This window comes from Rhinolophus hipposideros (genome assembly GCF_964194185.1).
Source record: "Rhinolophus hipposideros genome assembly, chromosome: 2".
Classification (NCBI taxonomy): Eukaryota; Metazoa; Chordata; class Mammalia; order Chiroptera; family Rhinolophidae; genus Rhinolophus; species Rhinolophus hipposideros.
This window is the reverse complement of record NC_138048.1, coordinates 66,054,485-66,081,964: the sequence shown is the minus strand read 5'-3', so window position 1 is coordinate 66,081,964 and position 27,480 is coordinate 66,054,485. Positions and strand designations below refer to the sequence as shown.

Here is a 27,480-nt window from a genome sequence, read left to right as displayed (position 1 = left end):
GAATAGTCACAATTAAACCCTACAAGCTGATTCAAATAGGAAAAAAACAAAACAAAAACAAACAAAAAACCAAAACAAAAAACAACAACAACAAAAAACCACAACGGGGACATTGCAAAAGGTGTCCCCGGAGTGAGTCTAAGGATTGCGGAGGGCTGCGGCAGTGCATTCCTCTTTCGGGATGCTCTACAACTTAACCTTATGTTAGCAGAAGGACGCGCAGCAACGTTTTGTAAAAGGCCTTCTTTCTAGTAGTATCCCTAACCACTTCTGGTTAGCCACTGACAGCGGCGGTAAGCCACCGCGCCCCCTTCTCTATGCCCCAAACGAGAGGAAATCTCATTTCCTCTAAAGTGAATGAGTTCAATTGTTTCCCCCCGCATTTCTGTATCTCTACCCTAGCGCGCCTGATGCTGGTAGAAACAGACATATGACACATAGGCCCTCGTAGGATGGATGACACAGCCTCACCACTGCAAAAGAGGTAGCATTAAACACACGCACTCCCAAAAAATAGACCCAACACCACCCGAACTTTGGGCGGAAAAGCAGGGCGCAGCCGCACTAGCACACTGTTACCGGATTTGCCCACACCCCCCTCCTGGTCTCCGCAATTTCACTTCCGCCTTTGTACGTCTGCTTCCGGGGCATGGTAGGACCGGCCCCTCCTCAGCTCTTACCCTCCTCTGCCCGAGGAGGGGGGGAGTGGAGGGGGTGGGGAAGAGTTCGTTGTTTGTTTACACGATGTGAGCGGAAAAGGAGACCAATAAAGTTTATTCTGGAAACAAAAGGAAAAAAAAAACAGGGGTGACAGAGAAAGGCGACGGGGGCGGGGGCGTGTGGTGGGGGCTAGCGAGCAGAGAGAACGAGAAGGAGAAAGCGGCAGTTCCGGTGCCGCCGCTGCGGCCGCTGAGGTCTCGGGCTGCTGCTGCTGTCGCGGCCGCTGGGGCTGGGGCCGCCGGCGAGGCAGGGCTCGGGCCCGGCCGGGCAGCTCCGGAGCGGCGGGGGAGAGGGGCCGGGAGGCGGGGGCCGTGCCGCCCGCTCTCCTCTCCCTCGGCGCCGCCGCCGCCGCCGCCGCCGCCCGCGGGGCTGGGACCCGATGCGGCTAGAGCCGCGGAGCCTGGAGGAGCTCCGAGCGTGAGTAGAGCGCGGACGGGCCGGGAGCGGGTGGGTGCCGTGGGCGCTCGGGCGCGCCCGCCGTGTTGGGCGGGGGCCGCGGCGGGTTGTGTGTCCCGGCGGCGGCCCGCGGCGGAGTGTGCCTGCGAGCGCCGCTCCCCGTCCCCGGCCTGCCGCCGGCCTCCGCCAGATGCAGATGCGAGGGCTCGCCGCTGCCTCTGTGCTCTCGCTCCGGCCGCTGCCTCGCTCCGCGTTTCCTGCCTCTCCCGTTTTTGAGGATGGGGCGGCGGGGGACTGAGGAAGTGCGCCCAGGGCCGCCGCCTCCAGCAGGGCGGCGGGAGCGATCCCGGCGCGGAGCCGCGAGCTGGTCCTGCGGCGCTGTCAGCCCCGAGGGCCCCGGCCTCGCCCGCGCGGGGACCCTGCGTTCGCCTCCGATTGGGGTTAAGTCGCCCGGCTGGGGCGGGGCAGGAGAACCGCTCCCCCCACCCCGCAGGCCCCCTCCCGTCCTTCCTTTGGAGGGGGGTTGTTTTGCTTTGCTTTGCTTTGCTTTTAACCGAGACAGTGGCACGTATCTCATTCATAGATCTGACACATTGTCTCGTGATGTGTGTCTGTGCTCGGTCTGTCCTGTGGTGTCTGTGCCGTGGCTCCTGCGTGGTTCGGAGAGACAGGCTGGCGCCCGGGCCGGCCGTGCGGACACCAGGCGTGTGCCGACCGCGGCCGGAGGGGTTCCTTCTGGCGCGTCCGGGAACGGTGGTGCTGGCGGCTAGTTCCCAGACTGCGGAGTCGAAAGCTACTTCCTCAGGCGTCGGTCACCGGGGAGCTGTTTGCGTGGTTACGCGAAGGGCGAGGGAACGCGACTGGAGGGTCTCGTAGAAAACCGCCTGCCTATCGTTTCAGGAGTTGCGATTTCGTGTTTTGGTGAAGCTTCCTCATTTCAGTGCTGCGCCTTTGTGCACACGCGGGACGTGGGCTTGCGAGATATGTTGAATGGTGGTTTGGGAAGCCTCGGAGAACCCCTAGAAAAGTTGGGTAGATAAACTCCTGGTAACTCCAGTTGGTGTCTGCATCCGCGTTTGAACTACTGAGGGCAACACTGGTCGTCTGTTCTCCTGTTTAGAAACTAGATTCTCTGTTTATTTGCTTACATTGCACTGGACAAAATTTGTGTGTTGGATTGCATGTTAAGAAAAGACTTGGAAAATACTTGAGATACTATGTTGCTAACTTAATTTGGGTAAATGAGAACACTGTTAATGGACTCCTGAAGCAAAGGCAGCATGAGAATTTGTTAATGTGTATTCAAGTTTTAAGATTTCTTAAATTGAAGCATTGATTTCTGTTTGACAGCACAGATCTCTAAACATCACGTGTTTTGGAAATTTTTAAATATCAGATGAACTGTTCTGCAATATCATCAGCCAAAATTATCTGAAGAGGGCCCAGTGGGGTGTGTGTGTGTGTGTGTGTGTGTGTGTATTGATGTTGTTTTTTAAGTTTTCTCAATCTCATATTTTGATATAAGGTTAAATAAAATTTCATCGATAACTTTTTCAAAAGTTTCTTGTGTGTTTTCCATCATTGTAAAATAGAGTGCTTTCCTATTACAATCATTAGAATAGGTGATAGGAAGAAATGAGAGCATATCATAATAGTATCATCATGAGGGAAACAGCAAGAACATAAATGAATTTAATATTTTATCATTGACTATGAGTATAATAAAGTTTGAAAGGCATTCCTATATCAGTTTTAGTTGAAGAATTAAAAATGAACCACATATAATGCAGAAGTGTTTATATATATATAAATTATTTTCAATTATAAACTGGATATAGCATTAAAGAAATGTCCCTAAACACAAATACTGTACTTAAACTGAAAAATTACTGCATGAAAAGTGTATATTCTCATGGGGCTAGATCTATATAAAAGGGAGACTGTAAAAGAGCAGTGGCTTTGCCGGGCTCTCTGTATGGAACAGCCCTGGAGGCAGAGCTTCCTTCCTGTCAGGATAAGATCCTCTCTATCTCAAATAAGTATTCTCTTAAAAAAAAAAAAAAAAAACCCTAAATTTATAAATAAAATACTTACATAATAAGGTAGATCATAACTTTTTCCTAAAAGCTTACTTTTTGTGTATCGCTTTCCTTATTAGTACCTTTTACTGAGTCAAGATTTGTAAACAATTGCTATTACCATTTAAAGGGCATTTGCTCTGTTGATCTGTTTATCTGAAAAGAGCTAACTTAATCCCATTTGCTCTCTTTAGCAACTAGAGTAGCATTAAAGAATCAGTTCCATTCTATTATTTTAATAGCTTGAATTCCAAAGTAGGGGTGCTTCTTTAGATGAAACATCATAAAAGACTTCATGTCTGGTGAAATATTTATGATCTTAAAATTTGTGCACCTTTAGCAGCCTAAGTCTTGGAATATTGTGGTTTTTATTTTATTAGCACAGTTATCACGCTGTTTTCTTAAGTATTATTTATCCTGAGTATTACAACAATCCTGTAGACAAAGCAGTATTACTATCTCTGAGAAATGACATTTTAATCTAAGGTCAGATAGGTGTCAGGTTACAGACTCATTGACAAAAACCAATGTTTTCTGAGTTCTTTCACTTACCATGCTATTTCTATCCTGCTCCAGCCTGCTTTTTAATAGATTTAAAAAAACTAGGGACCAGAGAACGTTAGTTACTAAAGATCACCTTTTATTTGCAATATATTTTTAATTCCCTATATAGCTTAAACAGTGGTTTTCAAACCTGCTACATATTAGAATCATCTAGTTAGCTTTTTAAAAATACCAGTGCCAGGGTCTCATTCCCAGAGGTTCTAATTTAATTGGTCTAAGATGGAGCGCAGACATCTGTGTTTTGTTTGTTTGTTTTAAAGTTCCCCAGGTAATCCTAACAGACAAAATTGTAAAGCCCTTGCTTTCAAGGACCTGTATGATTTGATTTGGTCCTTCTCTCTCTAGGTTCATTTCTCCTCCCTCTTCCTACAGCTCCCCTTTCATTGTTCTCCTGTGCAAATGTTGTTTGCTCTTCCTGAAACATTTGCACACTCCATACCCCTTCCTTAAGTAGCTGACTCCTACTCATCTTTCATATCACCGACTTTGAAAAGTCTAGTCTGGGTTAGGTGTCCCTGCTTCCTGTTCCCATAGCATCTTGTACTCCCAGCCGTAACGTTGACTCACTCTGTTATAACTGCCTCTATTTGTCTGCATCCTCCACCAGGATGTAAATTCCATAAGGATAGGGACTCCTATCTGATATACAGTTTATTCTTAATGACAAACACAGTAGCCAGTGTATAATAGGCACTTACTGAGTAAATAAATACATTGGCAACAGACTGTTTTAGAGCATGTGATAATTTATAAATACCAATTATGTTTTTATTCTTGCCAAATACATTTAATTATTTTGTCACTAAAAATGTACATCCTTGAACTTGCCACACATATGAATTTCATTTGGAGACAGTTGAGATGTTATAAGTTATACATAAATTATATCAAGAATGACACACACATATACACACATGCACACTCAAGAATAAAGGTCATTATTACACACAAAACTTCACTGGAAATCAGAAGACTTGAATTCAAATCCCAGTTTCAACACAAGTGTTGTGTACTTGAGCAAGATTCATTCTCTTTGGGCCTCAGTTTTCTCATCTGTAACACAGGAGTTATACTGGTTCTCTACATGGTACTGGTGTGGTACTAGTGATCTAGGCATAAAATTATGTGAGTACTAAAAATACTAGCTTTGGAATCTGAAGCTTCTTGATTCAAAGCCTGACTCTTACATTTACAGGAGTACTTTGGGCTGACGTCCTAATCTGTATAATGGGAGTAATTACTACTTGATAGTGTTGTGGTTGTTGAATTAAATGAGATAATACATACCCAAGAGAGTTTTTGTCCTGGATCAGGTGCATAATAAATGTTCATTTCCTTTCCTCTTAGGAGGTGTTAGAGCTCATGAGTGGACTTACCTGAGATAACAGAAAGACTGAGGACTAGTGTTACAGGTGTGACTAGGGACCAAAACCACTGTGGCTTTTAGTTTCATTTTGTTAGAATCCCATCCCACTGTCAAACACCAAAGTGTTAGTCAACTTGCCTGGGAAATAATTATGCCTAGAAGTCTGAACCATGACAGGGTAGCAAGTCCCATGCTATCAATACATCCATAATACGTAATATGAGGGAGGGGAGAGTCCAAACTGATGACCTTACATCATCGTCAAAGATAAGTAAAATCAGACTTGACCAGTCGAAAAGAAGGGGACAGATCAAAACTAAGGATGATTTACAAAAGAACATCCGGACATTTTGGTGAAATCTCTGTTTACCAAAGCTTAAGATTCAGGAACCATTATGTAGCAATATAGGAAATAGACCTCTGGTCAGGACCAATTGCAGAAGATAAGATTGTTCTCAATGTCAGACTAGCAGTTTCAAATATCAGTTAACAGACTGAAGTTATTGATATTTTTCTCTATTTGGGAGCCATGTTTCTTAATTTTATATAGTTAGCTTTTATTTACTTAGTTATAGAGTAACCTTCCACACAATGTAATCATACCTCTCTGCTGAAGTTTCTCTATACTAGTTTTATTTTTGTATAAATCAAATTGACTTGCCTTAGTTTTTCCCTAAGTTTATGTTTAAAGTGAATTTTATTAACAGTCTTTTTGGAAAAAATACTATAGTAAAAATGAAAAACTGTGGCTAGGAGAAACTGAAATATTAGGGCATGAAAAATAAATTTGAGACAATATAGTGAAGTCTGAGGATTCAACTTCAGAGCTTGAGATTTCCATTATTCAAAAGGTTATTCAACCTTAGATATGCTGATAATGTTTTATAGGTATATGCCTTACATTTAATCCTTTATTATAAGAATCAATTGATCCTGAAAAAGGAATTTTTAGGTTTTCTTTCTAACTCTCCACAACTATACAGATTGGGGAGTTTAAAGTTAAAATGTTTCAATAAAAAATTTGTAAGTTTGTAATAAAGAGGTCGCTTAGAGCAGGGGTGTCCAAACTTTTTTCAACATTTTTCACCAAGGGCCATATGCGGTAAAATACACAAACAGCCGGGCCACTCACTCGAGGTGAAGTACGTATTGCCTCACCTGGTTTATTTAAGTAAACTAAATATATTTTTGGAATTTGCTGCGGGCCAATTAACAGTGGATTGCAGACCGCCGTTGGCTCCCAGTTTTGACACCCCTGGCTTAGAGGTTTTTCTTTAAGTTTAATGTTTCTTAAAGTGAAGCTGTTTTCAGTATTGATTATAGAGCCCTGGTCTGTATGGCTGAGAGACTAAATTCCAATCCCAAAATGCTACTTTGTATTTGTGTATGGGGGGAGAGGAGGCAGAATATATCACATCTTTACCTCTTTTTCTGCATTGATTACAGTAAGAATATTAATATGTTGCTTGTTAAGTAACTCATGTAATTAATGAGAGTTTAAATGATCCCAAATTACATAAATTATTTAAGGAAAAATGTATACATATTAATCATTATTTTAAATTTATATCTAATAGAAGAATAACACGATTTCATATTTGACCTAACAACTAAATATTTGTTTCTTCTGTATCATTTTAGTAGTTAGCTTGATAATTTATCTAAATTGCACTCATTTAGAAGAGGTTAAATTTTAGTAACTTTTAGCATATAATTGCAGTTGTTACAAAGGAGTCTTTGTATCAGGACCAGCCTTGAAATAAACATGGGATTAAAAAAAAATAGTAAGAATTCTTATAGACTATGGTTATCTGGTACACTTATGAGTTTAAATATTTGTGTAGTGGAAGCCAAAGAAGTCAGTGTTGTGATGTGAAAAATGCTGCATTAGGACAGACTCATTCTGCTCTGGTCATAACTCTCTTGTCTAACTCACCAGGAGTTAGTGAGACTCAGTGGAGAGATGCATCTTATAAAGTAGTATAGAAATTTAAGGCAATATTATGAAGATAATTTTAAGCACAATTTTTTCTCACAGGAGGAGACCATGTTTTTGTTCATTCTTGTATCTTCAGCACCTAGTATAGTGCCCAAATATAGGTGACCAGTAAGCATTGATATTTTTGAAGTACAATCACATTTGGGACTCAAAATACTTACCTATCGTTTAGTAGCTATTGTATACTCTATCTGACAGGTAGGTAAATTGCTTTGTGCCAGTTTTTGTTCATTTATTCAGTATAGTTTTCAAGTATGTAAGAAATACTTTTCTATAAGTTAACTAGTTGCATATTTCTATTGATATTTGGAGACATTTTTAACAAAGACTGAGAGGTTAAAGAAAGACTGTGCTATGGTGAAAAGAACACTAGATCAGGTATCTGAAAATCTGGGTTCTACATTGAACTATTAACTAGCTGTTTGGCCTTAGATTTTAACCTTTCAGCACTTGTTTCTTCACCTGCAAAATTTCTTAGGTTCTTTACAACCTCAAAATTCTGAGATTCCTAGAACTGTAAAGCCTATTTCTGATTTCAGGGAAGGGCAAGTAAGCCACTCCTTAGAGGGAGATTAGTCTATCTCAGTTTGTTGTATTTTCAGAAGTAACATCCTTTTGTCTTCCTGTTTATAAATTTGCACATGTTTGAAGGCCCTGTGTGCACTTCTGTGGTAGAGACAAGCTGCCATCAGAAAAAAATGGACTGGAATGATTTTTTCTTTCTTTCTGAAACCATCAGTGATTTTGGAGACGCAGACTGACTGTAGGTGTGGCCCTTTTGCTTACTACTAGCACAGAGCAGTTCAGTGACTGCCAGGCTTTGAGATCAGATCATCCATTGCACACCAGTTGCCAGGGTTATGAAAGCCAGCAAACCAGTCACAGCACTCTTCATAGCCACTGGCCACCATCCTTACTTGTTAAAGACTTATAGGAAAATATGTACCATAATTTCCCTTGGAAACCAACCCATCCCACTAGATGGTTTTCAGAAAATGTGTTGTAATCTTAGAAACACAATTCCAGAGGTACAGTAAAAGCTTCTTTTTTCTCCATGTATCCTGTTATGCATACAAATATGTGGAAAGATGATAAAACCATTGTCCTTAATCAGAAAGCAATAGGTTTATACTATTGATTTGTTGTTCTGTCAATATTCAAATTGTTCACCTTCAACTTTTGAGTATTTTTTAACCAGCAAACTGTTAGGGTCACGGGATGTTATTTAGAGTTATTTTGAGTATGTACTCTTTTTTCAACAAGCTAAGCAGATTTCTGTGGCTTATTCTTCCTTAAGAGATGGTGCTTTTCCAAGTACTTTTCTGATGGACTTATTGCAGTTCTAGCTCTGAAAGTACATTTGAAGCGTTTTGAAACAATTGACTGCCTTTAGTCTAAAAGTGAGTGAATTGTGTTTGTTTTCTTTAGGAGGTTAACATCTTGGCAAATGCAAAAATCTTAGTTTTTTTGCTAAGTAAGTTACTGTTCTGTGAATATAGATTTATGGAGCACATCATCAAATGTAAAGCAGCATTAATGAGAAAATTATGGACGTAATGATTGAAATTAGGCACTACTATAAAGTCCAATCTGAAATCAAACCATACATGACAGCAGAGAAAGGAAAAATTATATTTACAAACTGTCATTTTTACACTTATAAATAGTAGTAGTAACATCATTTTGAAGTTATTTTCCATCTGAAGATTTCCCTAAATCCTAATGGCTATTATTGTGTTGAGACCCTGATAGGCAGCATCTTAAAGTATTTATGAAAGAGATATTGTGTTCTTTTTATCTATACACCAATTGTAAAAGTTGAACATTACTTTTTCAAAGCAATTACTGTACTTGTCTTGATAATTACAATGGAAGTAAAAGTAAAAGCAGTTTAGAATTTGGTAATTTTATAGTGTGAAGACTGTTTATTTTCTTTTCACTATAAATGACCAATTTTCAGCTTTCTTAGTGATATTATGGGATTGCAGATTCCCTCAAAATCACTTTGAATAATTTTGACTATTTCTGTACAATAAATGCCAGCTCTTTGTACAGCCATGTGACGATGTTTACAGACATTGCTGGTCTTTTCTTGTTAAGTATAAATATCAGACATATAAATTAATACATTTTCCTGCAAATACTGTTTCCCAACCAAAATGGGGCAAGGAATTTGACAGCAGGACAGACTATTTAAAGTCAGAACAGTCTTAGAAAACACCGTCGGTGTACTTAGCCTTCTCTGATTTTCCTTTCCTTCTCCTAAATATGTTCCATGATGATTAAGAGTGTGTGCTCTGGAACCAGACTATCGAGATGACTAGTTTTGTAACTTAGGGCAAGTTATTTAGCCTGCCTGGGTTAAATATTCTCTGGGTTAATACATATTTCCTCTTTTGTAGAAGAGGGATACTACACAGTACCTATGTCTTAATACTGTAACAAGGATTAAATGACTAATGCATTGAAGCCTGTGGAACAGCACTCACTAAGCACTTAAATATCTGTAGGCTCCTTGAGAGCAAGAACCATGTCATATTCATCAGTTTATTTGGGGGCTTTAACATTAATGAATTAAATTCTGCCCATTCTGCAGATTTACTAATGGATCTAGTCTCTGGAGAATGAACAATAAGGTTGATTTCTAACAAGCTTCTTGATATTACTACTTGCTTTTTGTTCTGTTACAACTTTCTAAGTTTTATTCTAGCTCTAGGAATCTGAATTCTGTTTTATACCTAGTTCTAACAGAAGTTAACATGTGGAGGTTTAGCTTGATAGGAATGAGAAATTAATGGACAGGAGATATGATTTTTCATTTCTACTCTGATCTTCCAATGGATTAATTTTTTCTATCCATTCCTGGAATCTCAAAATCCCCGGCAGATATCTTAATAGCACCCTGCCATTGAAGCGGTACCTGTTTTGTGCTATTTGGTATTTCCTTTCCCTGTCTTCCTCCATGCACTAAAGACAGTAGTTGTGTCATATTGTCACATGTTACATGGATTTTATAGAAATGTCATGTTTTAAATCTCCTTATATCTCACTTGCCCATAATACTTACTATGAAGTTTTTATTGAATACACTATTTACTCTTTTGTATATCATTGTACCTAGTTTATACTGATTGGACATTATACAAATCTTACAAGTCATTTATGTGAAAATAAGGAAAGCAACTATGTGTTTTGAATATTTTTATCAGTTTGGTCTCTAAGTATTTCCCTTTAATCACTATGGTAGCGCCTAACATCACTGATACAAGTTTCTATGGCATCACCTGGTTTCAGTACTGTCACTGGCACCTTATATAAATGAGACTATTAGTTCATATTCAAGTTTTGGTAAATATATATGAGATTGTATTTTCTTACCTCTCACTTATTATCGGTTTTGACTAGACTGCTCTTTTGGACAAACAGGTAACTTATTCTTCTCAAGTCTGTATCTCTCATTTACCAGGTTAATAGTAATAATAATAAAAGCCATACACTTTTTAAAACTACATATATTGTTATCAATCTATATAGAGATTGCTTTAAAAAGTATCTGTAATTTTTGACATAATTGTTCAAAATTTTTCATTATTACTTTAAAGAGTTATCAAGCATACTTTCAAACATTTTTACTCATGTGAAACTGTATAGAATTTAGTCATTCTTGGGGGTGATTACACAATGAAAACAAAAGCAAAAAACCATGACCAAGAGTTTTTTGCGAATAAGGTAGTTATGACTAAATTAGGTATTGAAGTTAAGAATTTACTTAATTTGGGCCGGCCCGGTGGCTCAGGCGGTTAGAGCTCCATGCTCCTAACACCGAAGGCTGCCGGTTTGATTCCCACATGGGCCAGTGGGCTCTCAACCACAAGGTTGCCAGTTCAACTCCTGCAAGGGATGGTGGGCTGCGCCCCCTGCAACTAGAAAACGGCAACTGGACCTGGAGCTGAGCTGCGCCCTGCACAACTAAGACTGAAAGAACAACAGCTTGAAGCTGAACGGCACCTTCCACAACTAAGATTGAAAGGACAACAACTTGACTTGGAAAAAAGGCCTGGAAGTACACACTGTTCCCCAATAAAGTCCTGTTTCCCTTCCCCAATAAAATCTTTAAAAAAAAAAAAGAATAAAAAAGAATTTACTTAATTTTAAAACGGCATCACAAAGAATTATAGTTGGCAACCCGTGGGGAAAGTTTCCTTTGTCTCTAAATATACACATTAGTATATATATTTTGAGTTACCTCAAACCCTAAGTTTAATATTGTTAATCTGGGAAAGGGGAACGTTATGGACTTTGCATATGCTCTCTTAAACTCCTCACAGCAGCACTGCTATACACATGTAGTCTGTCCATTTCACAGATTAGGAAATTGAAGTTCCACATCTAATCAGTACAGTGGAGTCTCATCACATTTAATTGTCATGAATTCAACTATACGAGCAATATGTACTCAGCCAGAAGTAAAATCGTGACAAAAGTAATCATTTAAATTTGTAGTAACGTCCCACTACTAAGCTTTTGCCTCTGAGTAGACATGAGACTAAAGATGTGAAATTATCGTTGGCTCAACTGGTCTCAATGTGTAGATCTGAACATCCCACTGTGCTGAGTGTGATTCTGTTAGTCAGACGTATTTAATGTTCATACAACATGGCCTCTAATGCCAAGCCTCTCCTGCTCCACCAAAGAAACAGCAATTTGTTCCAGCTGGAAGAGAAACTGCTGAGCAAATGTGTTGATCTCCAAGGTGTCCTGCAGACAGGGCCACAGCAGACTGTCATCTCTGTGCATGTGCGTTCTCTGATACATGTATGCACGTGCATAAACCCACTTCTTTTAAATACGTGTATTTTTATATATAATTTCATTATGTGTTCTAGATTGCTGTATATAATACCTTTATACAAAACGTGTTTCTGTACAAGATAGTATACAAACAAATGTACATTGTAATTATGGGTGGTTTAAGAGATTTTTCAAGGAAAAATGTTGACTTTGTACATCAGCAGACTGTGTCCAGGGCCTAGCACATTGCCAAGCACAAGGTTTACTGTAAAGGGGGTCCAACACACGGTGATGGAAGGAGAACTGACTCTGGGTGGTGAGCACACCATGCAGTGGGCATATAGGTGACGTATTGTAGAAGTGTACACCTGGAGCCTGTATCATTTTACTAACCAGTGTCACCCCAATACATTTAATTAAAATAAATAAATGGAAAAATGTTTAATCACTCAGCTACTTATTAGAAAATACAGTGATTGTATTTTCTCGGCCCAAATTTCAAAGACTTTTTTGAAAATCCTGCTTCATTCTGATTATTTCTTAAGTCATATTAAAACAATAGTGAAATAGAATATTAGAAATTGAAACTATCTCACAATATGTGGTCCTAATGTGACCACTGGACTTAACCATTATTTATGTTGTTTTTCCTTTCTCGCATCTATTCTTTTATATATGTATGGATTTGTTAAAGGAAAATCAACCGTATTAGGCAGAATTTATTTTATGAAAACTCTGAGTGGGGTTCTGCTAACTCTTTTGCCTAGAGAAGTGGAAGATAGAAAATGTAAATATGGTGACAAATCTACATGTTATTCTCACTTCCTCATGGAATGTTCACTACCTTAATACAAACACCCACTTTTTGATGTCCTTTTTGAAGTAGAACTTCCCCCCAACCCTTGGGAAGAGAAAAGTGTGCCCTGAGCTGCCATGTACCGCCAAGTGCCCTTTTGTCTAGCTGGCCAGAAGACATGACCACCAGGCCAAGGAGACATGATTCCTCCTATATCGGGGAGAAGGAAAGGTTTGAAGCAGTGAAATGGGACATTTGCTTGTAATTGTATATCAGAACCAGAATACCTAACCTGTCTGCTAACAATGTGACAGTGTCTTATGTTTTATGAGCCTGAAAAGTTGTTACCAGATGGCTTGTCACTGAAAGAGATGTTTGCAGTGCTGTGTTCTAGAAATGAGCTCGTGCAAATAAACTCAAATAAAATAGCAACTCTAAATAAAATAGGAGTAAAAAAAAAAATTCAAGTATTAAGAATACTTGGACTATAGTATTAAGTCTATGTTATGTTTACCAAGTAGGAATTATTCTAAGAATGCAAAGATGGCTCAATATGAAATTCTGTCATGTATAGGTCAGTAAGTCTGATTAGGGTCCCTCTTGAGCTTTGCCTTTGCTCAGCCAGCTCCAAACCCTTTGGAGTGTACTTTCTCTTCTAATAATGGCCTTGAGCCACTGCTTTCTGCTCGGGCCCAATTTTAGCTCTTTGAAGTGTACTTTTTCTTCTAATAAATGGCTTTTCCAGTGCTTTATATAAATTAAATAAATAAATACATCTGATAAGGGAAATAAAGATCCTGTCAGTGAATAGGGAGAAGAAACTAATAATTTCCTTTTTATGTTTTTAAAAACCAGGAATGAAGAGAAATTTTCTAAATAAAATATGTCAAACTAACAGCTAAAATAATAATTAATGGTGAAATACTACAGAAGTAACTGTTACTAAAAACTTGGTTATTAGTTATTACATTATTATGTAACATTGTTCTGGAAGTTCTGACCAATACAATGAGACATGAATTAGAAGATGAGTAAATACTGAGAAAGAAGCTGCACAATTCCATTTTTGGTGTGGAATGTGGTATGATTACATTCCTAGGAAAACCAAGATCAACTGAGAAATTATTAGAATAGGAATATAGATTTAAAACAACTACTTTAAAATCAATAGTTCTCCTTTATGATAGAAGTAATTATTTAGAAAATATAATAAATAATTTTTAACAATAATAGAAAATATAAAATTATGTATGTTAATTAGAAATGTGTGAGCCTATGTGAAGAAACCTAAAAATCATCAAGATATGGATGGAGGTGGGGGAGGGGTGATTGCAGGTAGATACAGGGAGAAGAATATCGTGTTCCTGAATGCGAAGTCCAACTGTTACAAATATCAGTTTTTCTTAAGTTAACTTACAGGTTTTGCATAATTCTGAGTTTTTAAAATGTGTTTGAGACATCAATGAGATAATTCTTAATTTTGTCCAAGGGACTAAACAGCTAAAAGTGAGATGACTTTTAAGTGAAAAACCAGGAACAGTGACAGAGAGCTCTAACACTATAGCCCTATCAGATATCAAAACATACTATAAAATTATAGTAAATTGAACAGTTGGGTGCTAGCATAAGCATTGATAGTAAAGTTAGTAAAAAGGAATCGAGATCCCAGAAGCAGATGTTCTAAATGGTAATAATAAAGGTGTCATCAGAAATCAACAGAAAAAGGAAGATACTCAGTAAATATTTTTGAGAGTGCTAAATAGTTAGAAAACAAAGTCAATTTGAGTAACAAAATTAATTCAGGTAAATCGAAGAGTTGGATAAAATAGAGTAAATACCCATATGCTAGTCTCATTTAAGAAAGATATTTATTTGGGTGGGCAAATACCGTTCAATCTTTAAAGAATTGGAAAGCCTTACGAGAGGGAAAATGCATTACATTTGACACAGATAAAATGTTGGCGTTTACTTTGTCTTTTTCTTCCACCTTCTCTTCTTCCAACACAAATGAACAAATTAAAAGACATTCAAACCAGGATTAGAAATTTGTAAGACAATGTAACAGATGTTTATATCTATTTTATTATTTGGGTGGGGAGCAGGATCAAACCATTTTATTGAGAGGCTTTGGAAGAGGGCAGAAGGACCAGAGGCCAATGAAATCAAAGTCCTCAGCGCAGCGGGATGTCCCCGACTTCACAGTCACCGAAAGCCAGGTGTTTATCTTTGAATTTTAAGGTGTTCATACAAATACTTTCAAAAGCACCAAGATCCATGCAGACGAATGAGCAAAGAACTTGAGATAACAAGTTCATTTACTAAAAAGGAATAAAAGCATATGGGGAAATATTTTTCCCTGACAGATAGATAATCAAAGAAGTGAAACTGGAAGGTGGAGTGTTGTACATGGTTTTACTTTTTGAGTTAGTTTCTTCTAATGGTATAGGTATTGGTAAAGGTGCCCTGAAGTATGCTTGCTCATATATTTCTGTTGGCCGTCTAAATTGATTCAACCCTTTTGGAAAGCAACTTGGCAATTTTTGTGCCTTTAAAATTAACATGCCCTTTAATCCCATAATTCCATTTGCAGCATCATATACAATAATGGAAATTTTAAAACAGCTTAAGTATTCAACAAGTAAACTGTGCTGTATTATTTCCCATCTGCTTAAAGCTTAATAATTCCTTATGGTCTGCATTGCTGCTTCTCAAGTTTTGAGTGTGTAAGAATCACTTGGGAAACTTCTCAAACTGTGAATTATATAGACCCTAGAAAATCTTGATTCAGTGGATCCATGAGCCCAGAAATGTGCCTTTTAACAAGCCTACTCTTGATCCTCATGCACGTGATTCCAGGACAAGATTTTAAAGAACATGGACCTCGGAATAAAGTGCAGACTTACAATTCTCCTCACAGTTTGGTACCAGCCCACTTTCCTGTACGTGTTTTCTATACTTTGGCCTCACTGAACACCTTCCTGAACTGTCTCTAACTGACCTAGGTCTTCCTGGACCCCTGTGTTTGTGCTCCTGCTGCTCCTGCCGCTCGGAGCTCCCCCTTTGGCTGTGGCTCCTCCTCCCAGTAACTTGTTGACCTGGCACACTGTGCGTGGCTTCTGTATAATCTGTATGAAGTATTCCCGGACTCACTGTCCTAGGCTGAGTCCATCTCCCTCCTATTTTCGTAGCTTCTATTTATTACAGCAAACACATCCTAGGTTTTGCTTGCTTATTTACATATCTGTCTTCCTCAATACACTGAGCCTCTTGAAGTCAGGGATGTCGTTTTTTATATTGGAAGCATAATCCTGGCACATAATAACTGCTTAATAAATGTTTGTGGTGTGATTAACAATGCAATAAAGAAGGTAAGGAAGGAGAGGTTAGTCACATTTTTTAGGTCTCTTATTATTAAGTATTTGTTCACAATACCCAGCTTGTAAGTATAGACTTGAGATTCACACCCAAGATACCTGGCTTCCTTTCTGGTTTTGGTCTTTATAGGTAAAGTAGACTATCACAGTAAAATTATACACATACACACACACACACACACACACACACACACTCCTTTTTACGCATTTTCCTTTTCGCATATTAGTTGATCTTTTATCATTTTGGAGGGAAAAGTTATTTTAATGAACTTTTTCATCCTATTCCCACTTTATAAAAGTGGGAATTTTCTCCAATCAAGAACCAATTACTGGATATTAGGCTATTTGTCTCTCAGTTTCACATCCAACCTCTGCTTTGTGATATTTATTTGCATTGTATCTCTTGCAGAAACCAGTTATAATACCTAATGGGGTGTCCACAAATACTTTTTTAAAATTTAAATTCAACCGATACTTATATAGGTAACATCTTATTCTGCAACAATTAAGACAAAAAGTCTTATGTGTATAAGTACTCAAGTGGGTTTCCATCATATTTTTTTAAAGCCTGATTTCCAAAGTTTAGATGTGTTTTAGCCTTGCTGTAGACTTCAGTCTTTAGGTGTTGATGGAAATTCACCACCAGCTGCAAAGTTCAGATCCAGTGTGCCACAGAATACACGTAGCTATGGCTTAAACCAAATGTTAGCCATGAAATATTTGGTAGCAACTGTTCTTTTATAAGAAACATTTTAGATAATTAGAGTCATCTTGTAATAGCCTGATACCCAGCTGTCAGCTTTTTACTTTTTCTGCCAATATTTCTGGAACTGAAGTGAAGAAAATGGAAATTAGGGTGCCATACTTTGAAATACACTGAATACTTGAAAAACTGTTACATCTTATAAAAATACCCAGGTTGAGTTCCTTAGTGTCTCAAAAAAATTTTTTATAAAAAGCAAATAGCTATAATAACCCTCCTGAATATTAAGCTGAAATATATATTAGTAAATAATAAGAACATTTGAGAAATTGAAGAATTGCCTCTATGATAGCCAGTGGGCTTGAAGATTATGAAACTAAATCTTGAGCATTTTAATTTCACTTTTGAAATTTTCTGCTACTGTTTCTTAATTTTATTACCATGTTTCATCAGTATCTCATTATCCTTTTATTCTCCCTTACTTTAGCTTTTGTTGTTAATCATTCTACTTTTAATATATTCAAATCATTTTCTATCACGTCCATTTAAATAATATTCTGGATTCCCCACTATGTTAGACAATGATAATAGTACCCTAGTTTTCCTTTCAAGTCTTCTCTTACCCTTCCACAACACGTTATATATACAATTACTTTTTATATTGTCAAGTAGTGGTAACTTTTACATTCTATTCTGTAGCCATACTTAAATCGTCTTATGTTTTGACTATAGGTAGATTTTAATAATTGAAACTAAAGTATTTACATTAATATGATTACATTAGTATGAATATAAAATGCTTCACTCCATAACCAAGTGGAATGTGAGGATTAGATGCCTTTCTCTATATGTTCAATACCATGAACTACACAGAGTATTCTAAGCATTCATGTCATATGGTTCTTTTTTTGATACTGTCCACACGTTGCTCAAAATTACTCTGTTTGCTTCATATTTTGAGATTGGTTTTATACTTTTTAAGTTGTTTTTCTAAACTTTCCATTTGCCTTTTTTTCCTTATTATGAAAATAAACATGTCATTATACTGTATGACTCCTCAATTCGTTTATCTGTTGCTTAGAACCTGTTATCTTCTTTTTCCTAACCACTTTTTACTTGGACCACACAGATCTCATCTTCTACTTTGGGGATATTACTTTGGGCTTATAATTGATATAAAACTTTACCCTAGGATTGCTTTTTTAAAATTTATTTATGTTATTTGGTCAGTGGGTCAGTTCTATCATTTCTAGCATATGATCCCTTTTTCTTTTTTGACCTCCATCTTGGACTGGCTGGAGTCATAACTCAGGTGCCTTAGAATTGGCTCCTGGGAATAATACCTATGGAAATACCTTTATTTTTTCTTTACACATGATAGTTTGCTGGGTATAGAATTCCTGGTCAAATTAACGTCCAGCAGATTTTAATGACTGCATAGTTTTTCACTCCTATTGCTACTGGTGAGAAGTGTTGCCAGTCAGATAATTGTTCCTTTACATATTACCTATTTTTCCCCCTGTGAAAGCTTTTGGGCTATCTTTATCTTTTATTGTCTAATTAGATATTTTTAAACATTTATTCTACTCAGTGGTCCTTTTTAATCTGAGTATGTAAGTCTCTCCAGCTCAAAAATGTTTTTCTTTTATTTCTTTAATTTCTTTTCTTCCATTTTTCTCTTATTTCTTCTGGAATAGCAAGTATTTGGTAGTTTTTAATCTAGTAGGGCTGATCCTTCTCTCTCCTTGCTTTTTCCCCACTCCTAATTTTTCCTCCTATTTTGAACATTAGAGTCAGCATGAAAAAAATTTACAGACACACACACACACATCATATTGGTATTTTGTTGGGATCATGTTAAATGTATAGATTATGTAAGGGAGAATTGACATCTCTATGAATTTGAGTCTTCCAATCCAAGAATGTGATCTGTTTTTTTTTCTTTTCATTGCTGCAAGTCTTTTATGTTACGTGGGAGCATTTTTAAGTTTTCTTTGTATATCTTAAAGTAAAGCAGTAAAAATCCAACATTTTTCCCCCTCCAAGTGGCTAGTCACTTCTACCAGGATCATCTATTAAACAATCCATTCTATTACCCCCATTTAGAGATACAAGAGGCAAAAAAGGACATTTCAAAATTATAAAGGAATGAATACTGCAGGAAAATATTAAAATTCTAAATCTATATGCACTTAACAATAGAGGCACAAAATACCTGAAGCAAAAACTGACAGAATTGAAAGAAATAGATAATTCAACATTTAGAGTTAGACATTTCAGCACTTTTCTCTCAACAATTGATAGAATAAATAGAGAGAAAAACGGGATATGGAAGACTTGAATAAAGCAATCCACCCACTCAACCTAATTGACATCTACAGAATACCATACCCAACAACACATTGAAAATGCATTTGAAACATTCATCAGGATAAGCCATATTCTAGCTTACAAACATAAAATGTATTAATAAATGTGAGGGGATTGAAGTTAAGCAGTGTGTTCTGCAACCATGAAGGAATTAAATTAAAAATCAATACAAAAGAAGCAATAGAAAGAAATAAGAAAAATCCCCAAATATGTGGAAATTAAATGAATAACCCATGGGTGAAAAAATTCATAGGAAAAATTAGAATAAATTTTAACTGAATTAAAATAAAAATACGACATATCAAAATAGTATGTAGCTAAAGCAGTGTTATGAAGGAAATGCATAGCTTTAAATGCTTATACTAGAAAAGAAGAAAGATCTAAAATTAGTCATCTAAGCTACTGCCTTAACCTAGAAAAGAAAGAGAAAATTAAACCCAAAGTAAACAGAAGAAAGGAAATAATAAAGATCAGAGTAGAAATCAAGAAAATAGAGAAAATAAATGAAAAGCTGATTCTGTAAAAGTTCAGTAAAATTGATATACCATTAACTAAAATGATCAAGAAAAAAAATGTAAATTAACAGTATTAGGAAATGAAGAATGGATAGTATTACAAATAGTGTAGACACTAAAGAAAAGATAATGAATATTATGAACAACTTGATACCAGCCAATTTGACAACTCAGATGAAATGGACAAATTCCTTAAGTACAAATGACTAAAGAAGAAATATAAAATCAAAATAGACCTATTTAAAGAAATTCAGATAGCAAAGTAAAAAAAAATAATTCAGTTATAATTAAAAACCTTCCAACAATAATAACAGAATCCTGGCCCCAGTGGCATAGCTGATAATTCTGGCAAACACTGAGGAAGAAAAAATATCAGTCTTACCCAAATTTTCAGAATATAAAGGAGTCAAGAACATCGCAACTCATTTTATGAGGCCAGTATTACTCAGATACCAAAGCCAAACAAAGATATCACAAGAAAAGAAAACTAGCAGTCAATATTTCTCATGCACATAGACACTAAACTCCATAACAATATTAACATATTGAATCTAGCAATATATAAAAAGGATATTACATCACAGCCATGTGGGGTTTATCTCAGCAATGGAAGGCTGGTTTAACTTCCAAAAATCAATTCAGTGTAATACACCACGCTAATAAGATACAGTTGAAAACCTGTGCGATCATTTCAATAGATGCAGAAAATATATTTGATAAAATTCAATACAAACACATAATAAAAGGTTTTAGCAAACTAGAAATTGAAAGCAACTTCTTCAACTTGATAAAGGAGGTCTATGAAAAAATAACTAACATCATACTTTACGGTAAATGATTTTATGAATTTCGACTCAATATCAAGAATGAGGAAAGAATGTTTGCTTTCATCACTTTTTTTTCAGCTTTATACTGGAGGTCCAAGCCAGTTGAGTTAAACAAGTAGAAGAAATGAAGGGATATACAGAATAGAAAAGAAGTAAAACTTTTATTCACTGGTGACAGGTATATACAAAGTTCTAAGAAATCTGAAAAAAAAACAAAATAAGAACTAATATGTGAATTAAGCTATGAAGTAAGATACAAGATAATAAACAAGAATTATATTTCATATACTAGCAATGAGCAATCCAAAAATGAAATTAAAAAACAAAACCAAAACCACAATAGCATTATATAAACCTGTACACTGAAAATTATATTGCTGACAGAAATTAAAGAAGACCTAAATTAACTGAATGATACACCGTGTTCTTTAGTTGGAAGACTGAATATTGTTAGGATGGCAACACTCATGAAATTGATGTATAGAATCAATGCAATCCCAATCAAAAATGTGTCTTTTTCATAGATGTTGAAAAGCTGGTTCTGAAATTTACATGGAAATGTGAAGACATAATGAAGTAAAAAATATATAAATATTTTTAAATATATTTAAATATATAATATTTAAATTATATAATTTAAATATAAAATCTGAGTACCAGATTTTTAGACTTTCTATAAAAATTTGCTTAATTACCATTGCATTTGAGTTTCTCTTCCCAGGCTTCTGTCCATCTTTGTAATAAATGTCACCTGTGAGACCATTCGTTTGGTTCTGTTCCTTAGATATCCTTACCAGAGCCTTGTTTTACTGATTTAATGTTAACTGCTCCCTAGATCTGTTTTACAGCTGTTGGAAGATGTGTCTTTGCTCTCATCCTGGAAATTCCCTCCACCTGCTTCCTGTGTTGGGGCCTTCATTCCCTGTCCCCCATTACCTTCCTTCACCGTTTGCTCCCTCATTCTCAGCAGCATATCCTGTAGTTGCTTCCTAAAGAGGGGTAACTGAAAGGTACATTTTTTGAGATTTTACATACCTGAATTTAACATATTCTACTCGTACAACTATGTGATATTTTAGATGACTGTAGAATTCTAGGTTGAAAATCATTTTTACTCAGAATTTCAAAGTAGTGCTCTAATACCTTCTAAGCTTCCAGTTTTGCTATTTTGTGATCCAATACCATTCCGGTTCCTGATCTTTTATTTTGTTTTGGGTTTTTTTTTTCTCCTTGGAGATGATTATTATCTTCTCTTCATGCCTGATGTTCTGAACTTTATGGCACTGTACCTTGGTGTGAGTCTTTTTTCATTCACTCTGCTGTGTACCCAGCAGGTCCTTGTTTCCAGCAGACTTAGGTCCTTCAACTTTTGGAAATTTTCTTGCCTAACTTTTTTGATATTTTCTCTATTTTCATTATTCTTTATGGAATGCTTATAAGTCAGATATTTTTTACCTTTCTCTCCTCTTACTCATCTTTCTTTTTACTTTGCCTTCTGGAAAATTGTCTTGACTTGAACTTCAAACTGTTACTTTCTTTTCCCTCCAGCTTTTATTCTCTGATTGTTCTTTCTTTCTTGGTTTCTCTTCTGGTTAATTATGCAATATTTTCTCTTTCTTAGAACTTTAGTTTCTTTGACATTTTCTTGTCTCATCATTCTGTTTCTCAGCACTCCTGTTTAGTTTTGGTCCCTGTCTTTAGTATTGGAGACTTGCCTCAAATGCATAAAGATCCTGGCTGTCATTCATATTTAAAAGTCATTAAAAGCACCTTCAAAGATCTGAGTTTGAAGGCAAAGCTCTTGTGTGTTGGTGGGCTGTGCTATGGGTAATCCCTAAGTGTCATGATCTTTCTGTAGGTTAGCTTTGGGTTCTTTTCTGGAGAAAATCTACCATCTCCTGTGTGGGGCTTCTTATGATCTAAAGCTATACTGAAGAAAGGGGCATTGGGTTTCATTAGATTTTCACAGAATCCTCTGGTTTTAGTCACAACTTGTGTCTAAGTCCAAAATCTCTTGGGTTTAATTTTCCAGAAACTATGCCTTCCAGTTTCTGAAGGATTAGGAAGTCATTGACTATACTAAGTGGCGTTAAAGACCTGGAATTCTAATAGTTTCCAGGTATCTCCTAGTCCGGAACCTTTCTGAGGTTCCATGAGAGTTGGCTTGCTTCTTATCCATAAGCACTTAAATTTAGTGTTCCTCACCTCATTTATCATTCTTTTTTTACCTGTCTTTATATATTATGGTTTAGGGTTGCAGTTTTTAGCTTCATCAAAGAAGGTGTTTGTTTTTCTTATTCTCCGTATTTAGAAGCGATTGTGGACGCAAAGGTCCATACTCCGACATTTTGAAATCAGGAGATTTCAAATTTTACATAAACACACTGTTCTGCAGCTCTTGCCCCACCCCCTTACTGCACCTTGGTGATCTACATCACATACATATCTACGTCATTCATTCTAACAGCTGCTTGTATTGCATAAAGTGTTACTATAATTTATGTAATCATTTCCCTATTAATGAATAGTTTAGTTTCAATTTTTTTTGCTTTCATGAACATTACTGCAATGCATATTAACCTACTTTATGGTAAATTTTTACAAATGTATCCATATAATAAATTCCTATTGGTGGGATTGCCTAGTCTAAGAATATGTACATTTAAAATTTTGAACCATATTGTCAGATTGTCTTCTAGCAAGTTTACATTCCCGCCAACAATATGAAAGTGCAATCTCTGCAATAATGGGTTTCATCAAGTTTAATTTTTTTCTAATCTGATAAGTAAAAAAAAAAAGGGAATGTATCATTGTTTTTATTTGCATTTTTAAGTTATTCTTTTCTTAAGTTTATCCATTTAATTTTTTTCTGCATACTGTGTATTTGTAACGTTTTCTTTTTCATCTTATTGGATTGTCTGAGCTATTTTTAAATAAGTAAAAAAAAAAAAAATTAGCCCTTTGTCATCTGTGTTGCAAATATATCTTCCCAGTTTGCCAATGGCCTATTAATTTGGTTTATGGTACTTTTGCCAAACCCAAATCTTTGACTTTTACTTAGTCATATTTATCCATCTTTTTCGTGTGGCTTCTCAGTATTACAGCATTAATTTATAAATAAATTATAAATTTTCCTTTATATGAATAATAACCAATTATATAATGGAAGAAGGAAAAACCTATTCACAAAATTAACAAAAAGGTTACTTATCTAGAAATAAACTTAATAAGCCATAATAAGAAATAAACTTATATGAAGAAATTTTTTAAAACTCTACTGAGAAGACAAAGATTTCTTGTCCAGGACACAGAAAGCACTGATCATAAACGATGTTGGATAAATAGGACTTTATCAAAATTAAAAATTTTTGTTCATCAAAAAATAACATTAGAAAAATGAATAAACATCCCACAGAATGGGGGAAAATTTTTTAAGTATAAGTGACAAAAAACTTATATCCACACTATGAAATCTGAAATCAACATTTTAAAAAAATCAACTACCTAATATAAAAATGGGTAAAAGGTTCAGTCGTTTTTCACAGAAGACATACAAATGACCAATGAGCACATGAAAAGATTTTCAACATCATTAGTCATCAATAAATGCAAATTAAAACACTAGAGATACCACTATATAGCAACTAGAGTAGCTAAAATAAAAAAATTTTAAAAAAAACTGATACCACTACCGTATTTCCCTGAAAATAAGACCTAGCCAGACCATCAGCTCTAATGTGTCTTTTGGAGCAAAAATTAATATAAGATCCGGTATTTATATTTTATTGTGTTATGTTATACCCGGTCTTACAGTAAAATAAGACTGGGTCTTATATGAATTTTTGTTCCAAAAGACACATTAGAGCTGATGGTCCGGCTAGGTCTTATTTTCGGGGAAACACGGTAAATAGTTATTAGGATGTAGAACAAGTGGAGCTCTCATTTATTGCTGGTGGAAAGGTAAAATGGTCAGCCACTGTGGAGAACTGGTAGACAGTTTCTTATGAAGTAAAATATAACATTTTCCTTGTGTCAGGAGGTCAGCAAGACCCCCCAGGTTTGATGATTTGCTAGGCGGACTCACAGGACTCAGTATGTAATAGTACTCATGGCTATGATTTATTACAACGAAAGGAAACAAAGCCCAGTCAACACAGGCAAAAGATGCATGGGAAGAAATCCAGGGAGACTAGGTGCAAGTTTCCAAGGGTCCTCTTTCCTAGTGGAGTCACACAAGATACACAATTCCTCCAGCAAGGAACTGAGACGTGTGAAATGTAGCCAACCAGGAATGTTTGTTAGATTCAGTGCACAAGTATTTTAATTAGAGGCTGATCCCTCTGCCCAGCACATACTCAAATTCCAGAAGTTTCCAAATTCCAGAAAGCATGTATTCAACATAAACCATATTGTTTCCATAGACAGTTTAGGCACAGTGAGCCACTCTTATCAGTTAGGGGGTAGGAATCCTCTCAAAATCCAAGATCCAAGTTCCCGGACACAACCAAGAGACAATATTACAACCACAGTGTTTTAAGAGTAAGCGAGTCTGCACACTGTATAACCCAGAATCTCATTTCTAACTATTTACCAAAAGAAATAACAGTATATGTCTACGTAAACAAACAAAACCTGATGTAAGAATGTTCATAGTGAAAAGTGGAAACAGTCATATATTGGAGAAGAAACAAGTTGTAAGTATATTTTGGACTACTATTGGTGATTAAAAAGAACCAATTACTGATATACTAATAGCCTGGATAAATCTCAGAAACAATATGTTAAGCAAAAGAAGCCAAATACAAAGGAGTATACATACACTGATTTGATTTGTATAAATTCAAAGAACCAAGAACCATCAAAAGTCCATGTGTAATTACAGAAATCAAAATGTGGTTATCTGGGGCAGAGAGAGATTAAATGGAAAAGGACATGAGAGAATGTTCTGGGGTAATAGAAATTTTCTATATCTTGTGTGGTGGTTACATGGATGTAAAAAGTTCTCAGAAAGTCATCAAACAACATGTAATATATGTGCAGTTCATGTTATGTTAATTATTGTTCAATTAAAAATGCTGAGGAACACTGAAAAATAGATTTAAATAAGTGGAAATACATACTTGGATAGGAATAGTATCTTGTAAAAATATAACTTTCTAAATTAGTTCAAATCAAAGTGGTCTCAATCAAAAAACCAACAAGTTTTGCTCTGATCTTTGTTTTTTAACTTAACAAAATGGTTCTGAATTTCATCTGGGATTATAAGCCCAGTTTTAATGAGACTGAAGCGACTGTAGGGAAGGCATTTGGGCTGAATTTAAAGGATAAGAATGACTAAAAATGGCAACTGATGGGAATAGAGGGATAAGAAACATCGTAGACCCTATTTACGAAGGCAGAGAAGATTGATCCAGTAAGATTAGAGTTTGGAAGTGGGGAGAAGAGTGAGAGTGGAGCCTGGTTGTTGGAGAGGCTTTGGGTTTGAGCTGTACGTAATCTGTTGATACTAGAGAGTCAGCATATTGTTTTTATTGAGTAGCAGTGTGTTAGGTATGTTAGTCTGTTCTGGTGCTTCTGTCGTTAATGAATTTGGGAGGGGAGAAATTGAATCATATGTGCTTTTGGGGCTTTTAGCCTTAGTTCATATTGCCCACTTCACCCTGTGCCTTTCTCCTCATTCTGTACCTGTCAGAAATCCTTTTTTATTCACTAAGTGCCTCTCTTAAACACACACACATTTTCTCCTATAATTACTAGATTCTGCCTTGTAGATTGATTGTAAATTAATAAAGGTTGGAACTCTGTCCTTTTCACCTTCACTTAGAAATGCATATGAATGATTTTTCCCCCTCTCTTTTCCATCACACATCCCTTTATTTTAATTGTCAGTGTCTTATAGATAGCAATTGCTTAATGAATGTTTGTAGAATTAGAGATAGGTCAGTGTTCCGTATGAGAACTCTTTAGGGTCTAAAAGTGATAGAGAAGATAGCCAAAAAAAAAAAAAAAAAAAAAGTGATGAATTTGAGGGCAATTTAATAGGTGGAAGTGACCTCATGCAAGAGGAGTTGAGAAGTCCAAAGGTTCTAAAACCTTGGAGACTGAGACAGTGGTGATGTCATGAAAAATGCCCACATTTGAGTAATAAACAGTATAAGAGATACCAACAGAAGAATCAGTGAAAGGAGGGCAGAAAAATATCATAGAAAGATCATCTTAACTTTTTATTGGGAAATGTGGGGGGTTTGGGGGAGCTTTAATTAAATCATGGCATCAATAGTTCTTACCTTTGTAACTTCTATCTTTTAATAATGAAGATATTTAAAGATGAAATATAAAATATGCACCTGAGAACTTTTTAACATTTAACATTAAGGAAATAAATATCCACTTTTATAATGTTCTCTATGTATATTGCAGTGACTTTATAATAGATGCTTAAATAGTGAGGGAGGAGGGTGTGTGTGTGGTGTGTGTGTGTGTTCTCCTGGGAAAATGACATCCTGACAGGACAGAAAAACAAAAGAACGGGACTGAAAATGGCTAGACTCAAGGTTGTTTTTCTGTCACCACACAGATCTGGAGAGGAGTAAAAGCAGACAGATGGACACTTCAGCCAGTTTTGGAGTGTTCGAATAGAGAAAAGAAACATTCTGTTCCCTTTTATTCAGAAAAGGAATTTTCAGTTTGAATTACTGGTTTTAGTAATAAGTTTAATATTCTGACCAAAGAAACATTTTCTTTTTCACCCTGGGGATAATGACATCCTTTTCTCAGAATTTTGCTTTTGTGGAAACTAAAGTGCAGTCATAAATACAGCACTGTTATTTGTGTCTTAGTGCTAGTGATACTATTGTGAGTAGACTACTGATGGGTCAGAACACTGGTTTGTAAAGACAATTTTAACAAAGGGGCGAAGCACAGGTTTTAATTAGCCGATTCCTAGAGATGTGAAAGTCGATTTTTTTTCCAACTACTAAG

General features: G+C 36.3%; 1 protein-coding gene across 1 annotated transcript in view; it reads left to right on the top strand.

Annotated features, from left to right (window-relative positions):
• The first annotated feature begins 1,005 nt into the window (after nt 1-1,005).
• PIK3CA (phosphatidylinositol-4,5-bisphosphate 3-kinase catalytic subunit alpha) overlaps nt 1,006-27,480 on the top strand; it is a 70,315-nt gene continuing 43,840 nt past the window's right edge. Inside the window, exon 1 of the mRNA XM_081029546.1 lies at nt 1,006-1,137. The gene's annotated coding sequence lies outside the window, so the exon portion shown is untranslated. The remainder of the gene's footprint in view (nt 1,138-27,480) is intronic.